The sequence below is a fragment of the Aotus nancymaae genome, unplaced genomic scaffold, assembly GCF_030222135.1.
Source record: "Aotus nancymaae isolate 86718 unplaced genomic scaffold, 86718_ANA_hifiasm-v0.15.2.pri h1tg000019l, whole genome shotgun sequence".
NCBI classification, from domain to species: domain Eukaryota; kingdom Metazoa; phylum Chordata; class Mammalia; order Primates; family Aotidae; genus Aotus; species Aotus nancymaae.
This window is the reverse complement of record NW_026988431.1, coordinates 26,877,575-26,886,312: the sequence shown is the minus strand read 5'-3', so window position 1 is coordinate 26,886,312 and position 8,738 is coordinate 26,877,575.

Here is an 8,738-nt window from a genome sequence, read left to right as displayed (position 1 = left end):
AGTTATTTCTGTGTATGGCCTGCTCTCCACTGGGTCTCAACAGATAATATACACACTTTAAAATTCCTGAAGACCCTAAAGAGGTTTTATTTCTATGGCTTATATTGATTAATATTTGCTATATTAGGAATTGAAACTGAAAATGTAATATATTTATTAATTTATTTAAACAATAATAATAGACTCATTATATAACATAAAATACTTTCATAACCAACTATATTTTCAAAACCAAAAAATAGTCAGTGAGAAGAGCAGCACTGTTTTACAATGTTTTCGAATCTTCCAGTGTCCTGTTTAATAAAAGATTGCTAGATTCTTATATCTGCTTCTGTATTCAACGTGTTATGAAATATGTTTTGGTTGAAGTACAATGTTGGAAACCTGGCCTCACATGGACATGCAGTTGGAAAGGGGAGAGCTATTTTTAGCTTTTTCTTTTTACCACATCCAAACTCAACAAGTGGTAGTGTTTGAAAGGATAGTTGCAATGTAGAATATGAAATCTTATCAATAAAACTGTCCTAGCATTTTCAATGGTTCTTTTACCTATGCATGACTTTGTAGCATCATGCACTGATCATTCAGAAATATTGATCCACTCAGCTATTTAGATGTTCCAAATGCTTGCACAGTTTATTTTATAATATCAAAAAAAACCTACATTTTCTATTGCTATACAATATCACTGCTGATTTCACCAGACAATCTGTAAGTACGGAAAATCTGCCAAATTGTGGTGGCAGATTCAGGCTTTCCAAATCTCTAATCTTTGCTAGAAAGCTCAAATGTTATCATTGCCAATAAATACTGTCAGTTGTTTTTCCTGAAGTGACAGGCTAACTTCAATCATTTTTAAGAAAATATCTCCCAAGTCTGAATAACTCTGGTTTATCTGTCAGTCTCTTTACAAGTAAAAATGATGTTCCATGGGAAAGAAAAGCAGCTAAATCAGCTCCAAACACAGTGGCATGTGTGTTTTTCCTTGAGGCAACCATTTTAGGTTAAATGCAGCAAAAGCACTTTCTGGTGCTTTGCAATTGGTCTCCCAGCATTTGAGACATGGACTCACAGGTCAAGATTTAATAAAAAATGATAATTTTCCTACTGCATCAGGAACATTGTTAAGTGAAACTGTATGTTTTTTCTGCAAGTGGGTGATGGCGAAAAATTCAGGGAACACTAGTATCATGTGGTGCCACTTTCTTGATGTGAGCTACGGCCCCAACAGTTTTACCCACCATCACTTTTGCACCACTGAGGCAAATGTCAATATAGTGAGAAAGATGAACAACCTTTTAATGTTATTATGAAAATAGTTTTTACCTCACAGATTCCCTGAAAGGGTCTCAGGGATCACAGTCTGAGAACTGCTTTCTATAGGCTACTTGCCAAAGTTGTATTTGTTTGCTATTTCTGCATAACACATCCACGAACTTAGTGTTTAAAACAACACACATTATGTCACTGTTTTATAGGTCAGAAATTCAAGGAGACTTAGGTCCATCCTCAGCTTAAAGTCTTACAAGGCTAAAATCAAGGTGTCAGTAGGGTTGTGTTCCTTACTAGATGGCTCTGGCAAGGATCTGCCTCCAAGCTCACTCGGGTTGTTGGTTGCAGTTGTAGAACTGAAGTCCCTGTTTTCTTGCTGGCAATCAGCTGAGCACGGAAGTAGGCGGGAGGCCAGTGTCAGGGATGGTGGGTTGGGGGCAGACACAATCTTGACTCTGAAAGGCTTCTCACTTTCCGTCTTACGCTCTTCACGTGGCCCCCTCCAGCAGTGGTGTGTCCTTCTCAAACATTGACTCTAACTTATTTTTCTGCTGTATTTCACTGACTCCGGTCAAAGAAAGTTTTCTGCTTTCAAGGGTTTGTGATTAGATTGGTCCACCCAGACAATCCAAGATCCTAAGCTCTATAGCCGTAATTACATTGTCAAAGTCATAAACCCCTAAACAGAACATGTTTATGGGTTCCAGGGACTAGGGCTTGGACTTATTTGGGGGTCCATTCTGCCTACCACAAAAGAAATGCAAAACATTACTAGTTGATTCTTAAAGTAAATGTGGGTTGTTCAAGAACTGTAAAAAGTTCTTGAACATTTTATGGAAATAGAAGAAAAATATAGACCAAGTCAAGGAGTGGTGTTAAAAATACCCACTGATTCTAGACCTTGCCCAGAAGAGCTTATTCTAAATCTACTTGAATACCTCCCTTTTTTTAGTCTACCCAGCACTTGTTAAGCAACAACCTTGCTTGCACTAACCTTGGGGGTGAGAAATGGGGGATGGGAGTTAGAGAGGCAGAGATAAAAAAATATAGTCCTACTCCTGGAGGAGCTCACAGCCTAGAGCTGCCCTCTGATTCTAGGACTTTGGGATCCCATTAGACATACATGCCTGAACAATTAAGACATTTACTATCTGAGGACTTTCTCACGAAGATATTCTCAAACATTGAGAGTAGAGTAGCCGTGTAGGAAGAGAGGTAAGGACACAGGTGAGAAGAACAATCAAGCCAGTCAACTATTTTTATCATCATTTCCTGCCTTGCCCTCCACATGAAATAGACAAATTCATCCTTAAAAGCATTCTGCTTTCTAATTCTGTCTGGACTCAGTGCCTTCCTCTTGAGCATGGTACAGTGAAAATACCTGGTGTTTTCAAGCCAAAGCAACATGAATTCAAATTCAATCTCTGCTACTTAAGAGTGGGATGATATCTCTGAGCCTCAACTTTCCCATCTGTAGAACAGGGAGAACAATTCCTACTTTGACAGATTGCTACAATTTGAGAACTGAAGATGTTTGCAAGCACCTTAGAACTATATCTGGAGGTTGGATTCCCTAAAAAGTAAACTCTAAGATCAAGATTAGAATGTGGTAGATTATTAAGGGAGTGTTATCAGGCTCGTGAACTGCAGAAGGAAAGGGAATGTAAGTGGGACTGTGATCCCATAGGAAGCTTTGAAGAGGGCAGCCCTTCGAAGTGATCCCAAATTGGGGAAGAAGGGCCTGGCCTTTAAATTCCATCACAGATAAAGCTAGCAGATGCTTCAAAAGAAGGGTTGGTTTTGATCAAAGCATCTCTTTTCAACTAAGGAAATTTCAGAAATGTTGAGCTTCTGGGTCTCAGCAAGAATAAATTCTCAATCCTGAAGGGAAGATCTGGGTTGCAAAGCACAACATCTATGACACCTGGCATTTTGCACAGTACTGAGTATATTGTGACATTTGCTATTATTGTCATTTTTACACTTGTTTGTATAGCCACTGTTCCTGACTTATTCTAACCCTATCCCCTCTTGTCTAGGATGTAAAAGATTTTCCTGACTGGTTTCTGTAATCCACATTCATACTGCTGCCACAGTGGTAGTTATGAAATAAATCTGAGCATCTCATAGCCCTGCCTAAAATACTTCAGTGGCTCCCCACCAACTTCAGAATGAAATCTTAACTTTTGAATATGACCTTGAACATAACATGCATCTGACTTTCAACATGATCCCTGCATACTTTTTCGGCCTGCTTCTAGCCACCCCAACCCACCCTACGCTGCTAATAAACTCTTCACATTGGTTTGTTGAAGCTTCCCCATCCCACCCCTTCACCCAGTTAATGTCTACTTATCTTGGAAGACTCAGCTCACATGTTAACTCCTCTCAGAAGCCCTCCTAGGCCTGGAGCGGTGGCTCATGCCTATAATCCCAGCACTCTGGGAGGCCAAGGCAGGCAGATCACCTGAGGTCAGGAGATCGAGACCAGCCTGGCCAACATGGTGAAACCCCATCTCTACTAAAAAATACAAAAATTAGCTGGGCATGATGGTGCACACCTATAATCCCAGCTACTCAGGAGGCTGAGGTGGGAGAATCACTTGAACCTGGAAGACAGAGGTTGCAGTGAAGAAGCCCTCCTAAACCTGTGCATACCTCTGTCAGAACCTTTCTCCCCACGTAGTACCTTAGTTTCTCCCAGAGAGCAGAGTCCTGTCTTACCTTTAAACTGAGACCCTATTTAGTGCCCAATACGTGATTAGAGCATGCAGGAATAAATCTGTAAGAGGAGTTGCCCTTCTGAAGGGAGGGGAACCACTTACAATAGACCCTCAGTGCAGTCTTTTAAGAAATATAGATGGCAAGCACAAATCAAATTCTGGTGCATTAACTTGTATTACAGCAAAATTCTCAGTTTAGCACCAAGATTTTCAGGCGAACATTATTAAGTACAACAAACTTATAATACAAGAGAATGTGACCAGTTTCCCAAGGTTTATGCAATACACTTATGTAATTCAGATGTCCCCAAAATTTCTCCAGCCTTCCAACAAAATACCCCAACAGGAATGTCATCACCTGTATTTTGTTGGATCTAGATAGAGGCGGTGGTTCACAACATTTTGAATGTACTGAATGTCACTAAATTGTACTCTTTGAAATGACTAATTTTATGTTATATAGGTTATATTATGTGACTTTCACATTAACTAAAATGACACACAATAAAATGTTCTAATACCCCAGTGTATTAGATTAGCATGCTATCCAGTCACTCATCTGGTTCCCCTCCCAAACCCATCCTCATCTCTCACTTTGGATGTGGTTCCAGGCTCCTCTGCTAATTACTCTCTGCCCTTGTATCACATTAACACATTTCTAAATGGCTGCATTTTTCTTTAAATCATACCCCACACTCACCACCCCTGACACTACTATGGACACATTTTCCTTGCTTAATCCCCCAAAGTACGACCCAGAACGGAAAGTAGTATTTAGCAAGGCTTTCCTAAAAACTTGGAGTGAACAAAGGAAACTATGAAGCAAAAGAGTTAAACATAAGACTGAATCCTGTGTTTGCTGTAAGGAGTCATGGGCTATAAAATATATTGTTAATTTAATAACTCAGGAGAAAAAGAAAAATCTCATTAAACATTTACAAAAGTTTCATTTAAAAAATTTCTTAGTTGTCAATAATAACACAGTTTTATCCCTGCAATTCCATATCCTTTCTTCTTCAGTGTCAAAATGCATCTAAGCCTTCTTCATATTGTTAATTTGAAGGTTCTTCTGCCATTTGCAGTTACACAGAGCATCATAAAAAAAATGCTGGTATTCATAACCGTGTGTAGGATCCTGACTTTTTTGGGTCTTTAGTATGTAGAATATAATAATGAAGCTTACTCAGAAGGACTGACGTTTTGTAGGCTTTTCTTATTTTATTAAACTTACAGTGTTTTCTAATTTTAAAACCCCAGTGTGCATTCATAAAGGAGCACCAGGCCGCCATTGCATTCCTGTTTGTGACTCCTGAGAACATAGCAGGATTCTAAAACTGCGGCCTTGTTGATGGAACAAAAAATGCTTTTTTCCAAAAAGCAAACATGGCTTCAAGCTCTGAAATAATTTCTCTAGTGTTGCCCGGGAAATTATGAGGGAAAAAATAGATTCAAAAATATAATGGTATCTTATAGTATACACGGTTCTTTTAGGTATATAGAACATACATGCATATAAATATATATGTATACATATGTTAGCCTTCACTTTTATAAAATTTAAAAACAGTATGCCTCAGTTTGGCAGGGCTTACCCTAAGGTGGGCAGACACCTCTTCCCTATTAATGTTCCCATCCTGACTGCCAGAGGAGTTTCTAAGACAGGAATTTCTTTTACTGGTGATGAAAAGTTTTGTATATTTCAAAAGAAAGATATTTTTCTTCCCTCTTGCATAATAAATGATTTTTTCCAAGCAACATAAAAATGCTAAAAAGGCCTTGCCTGCATTCATTAACAATCCAGAGGTAAATCCTTGGCAACGCTGGGGTCCACTGGGATTGCAATCCCTGCATCATGGAAAGCAATCAGAGCCCCAAATGTCAAACCCAGGTGGAATGGAGTGTGGGATATTAAAAATATGTACACCCACAGGAACTGAATTAGACTGAGAAAATAATTTCATAATCTAAACTAATTCATTTAGAATTTAATATTAAGCAAATGAATTGAAAGTGACTAAAAATATCATTAAATTATAGCCACAGCTCAGAAATTACCGTCCTAGTCTCTGTCTGTTTTGTTTTTAGTATCTTCAGGATCAAAATGAGCTTTCCTGAGCTGCCCCACCCGAGCTGTCCCGCCCATGGGATTTAGTCTTTATTTTTTTTCCTGCAGATCTCAGCCCATCCTAGAAAGTACATTTGTCTCTTCTAGCAAGGATGAATAACAAGCTGATGTGACCCTCCAAAAGAAGGCGGAATTGTTATGGCTATGAGCAAGAGTTTTGGTGTCAAGCAAAAACAGGTTCCCCAGAGAATGGAAATTTAGTTATCCTCTCTGATCTTCAAGTTTCTTATTTGTAAAATGAAGACAATATTATCTACCTCTTAAGAGTTCTTGTGAGTACTTAAGAAGATAATATCTTTAAAGTGTTATATCAACGTATGGCATAAAGTGTCTATGAATCATTATTTATAGCATAATGGGCAAGTTGTACAACCTGGAAGGCAAAAGCTTGGCAATACCTAAATAAATAAAGCAAGCTGATGGACCATTATAGTACCCTCCTCTCCTCCATCTCTGGGAAACCCACTGTGTATCTTCTTCCCAGTATTTTCTATTGACCACGCCTTACTATTCCCCTGGGGTGCATTATATGATGGCTCACTACGTTTTTTTTATTTCAGGATTTGGAATAAGATGGCTTATATGCATAATACAATGGAGGCAGTAAAATAAAATTTTTCTCACATTCCTGGAAGCAGGAAGGACACAGTGACTATGGTGGTTTCTAAATTTACTGGAAGTTTGATGGGGGAACTGAGGGCTTGAGGGAGAATGGCTCCTTGTCCCCCAGGCTGGCTTAATCTTCCTCCTCGGAAGGCCACTGTGCTTTAAAGTCCAGGAAAGTATCTATTATGACCAGCACCTTTTTTCTGCCTGAGACCTCCCATTGCCCATAGTTGGCACATTCCCTGGTACTCATGGAAGAAAATGTCCAGTTTAGATGACAAAGTCTATTTCCCTAAGAATCAATGTGGACATTTATTATTTTCTTCTCCGACCAAGTCACAAGCTTCCTTTTGCAAAGGACTTGTCTACTCATAATGACATTTTACATGTGAACATTTCCAATCTAGTTGATGTTTCATTTTTAAAATTATTTTCCCCTTTCTTTCTGGCCATAACTTAAGCAAGGAGACATTTTATAAATAATTCATTCTACTTTCAGTCCCCAAAACAGTAAGCCCAAAGGCTGAAGATCACATGAAGTGGAAATAATAAGAATGTGAATTAGGAGACCTTGAGGCTAAACCAGGTTGTACTAGGTAAATGGCTTCATAAGGGACAGATATGTTGTCCTGGACAATTTACCTAACCTCTCTAGCCACTGTACTTTCCTCATAGATTGTTGTGGGAAGGAAATATATATAAAATAATATTTGCAAAACATTTAGTATAACACCAGACCCTACATAAATGGCTTAAAAAATAAATTTATTATTGGTGTTTTTTTTTTTTTTTTTTTTTTTTTTTTGAGACGGAGTTTCACTCTTGTTACCCAGGCTGGAGTGCAATGGCACGATCTCGGCTCACCGCAACCTCCGCCTCCTGGGTTCAGGCAATTCTCCTGCCTCAGCCTCCTGAGTAGCTGGGATTACAGGCACGCGCCACCAATGGGCCCAGCTAATTTTTTGTATTTTTTGTAGAGACAGGGTTTCACCATGTTGATCAGGATGGTCTCGATCTCTTGACCTCGTGATCCACCCGCCTCGGCCTCCCAAAGTGCTGGGATTACAGGCGTGAGCCACTGCGCCCGGCCTGGTGTTTTTATCACTACTATTACTACTGTTACGGTATAACAGCAGTTCCTTTGCCAAAGAACACACATTCTCTCAAACAAATTACTGTTCCCATCATGATGAACTCACTTGAAGGAACTTGTTTCTTAAGTAAAGTCTGCAGACCCACACCTGGCATTCTCTGCAATGCTCCTGGACTGGGGATTGATTGTGAACTTCAAGGAGCAAGAAACAGATGGAAGGAAGAGAGGCAAATGTGCCTCGTCCAGAAAGGAGCCACGGTTTCCTGGTACTGTTAATGACGATGATGCTGCTGGCAATGATTTTAAACAGTGAAAACACTACTTTTGCATATGTTTCATTTCCATATTAGTAAAAGGAAGTCAGCAAAAGTAGAAATAAAGGACACTAGAGGCCAAAAGAATGACTACGGGGTGTCCTAACTTCTTCTCAAGAGTCTTGTGTGATCACATCAAGATGAATTATTCATGCTAAAAATACCAATGAGAAAGCTAGAAAAGGATGAATTGAGATTTTTTTACAATTATAATACCTAACAAAAGTGATTATAAATATCATTATTAATAATTATAGTCAGCATTATTTTAGTTCTTACTATGTGCCAGTTACTGTATTGAACACTTTATATACATTAGTTCCTTTAATCTGTAGGTTACCTTGTGAAGGAAGTATTTTTTTTTATCATACTTTAAAGATGAGGAAGCTAAGAGAAACTAAGTGATTCACCTAGATGCATAGAAATAGTGACAAAAACAGGATTTGAACACAGACCTGACATTTCTTTAAAAAAACATGCTCCTGGCTATTACATGAGTTATCAGTATTAATTCCTCTGCTTGTGCTAATGTGGCTGGTGGAGGAGGCAGAAGCATGTGGATGGGCCAAGAGAAGCTTTTCCTTTTGCTAGATGTTTGGTAACCC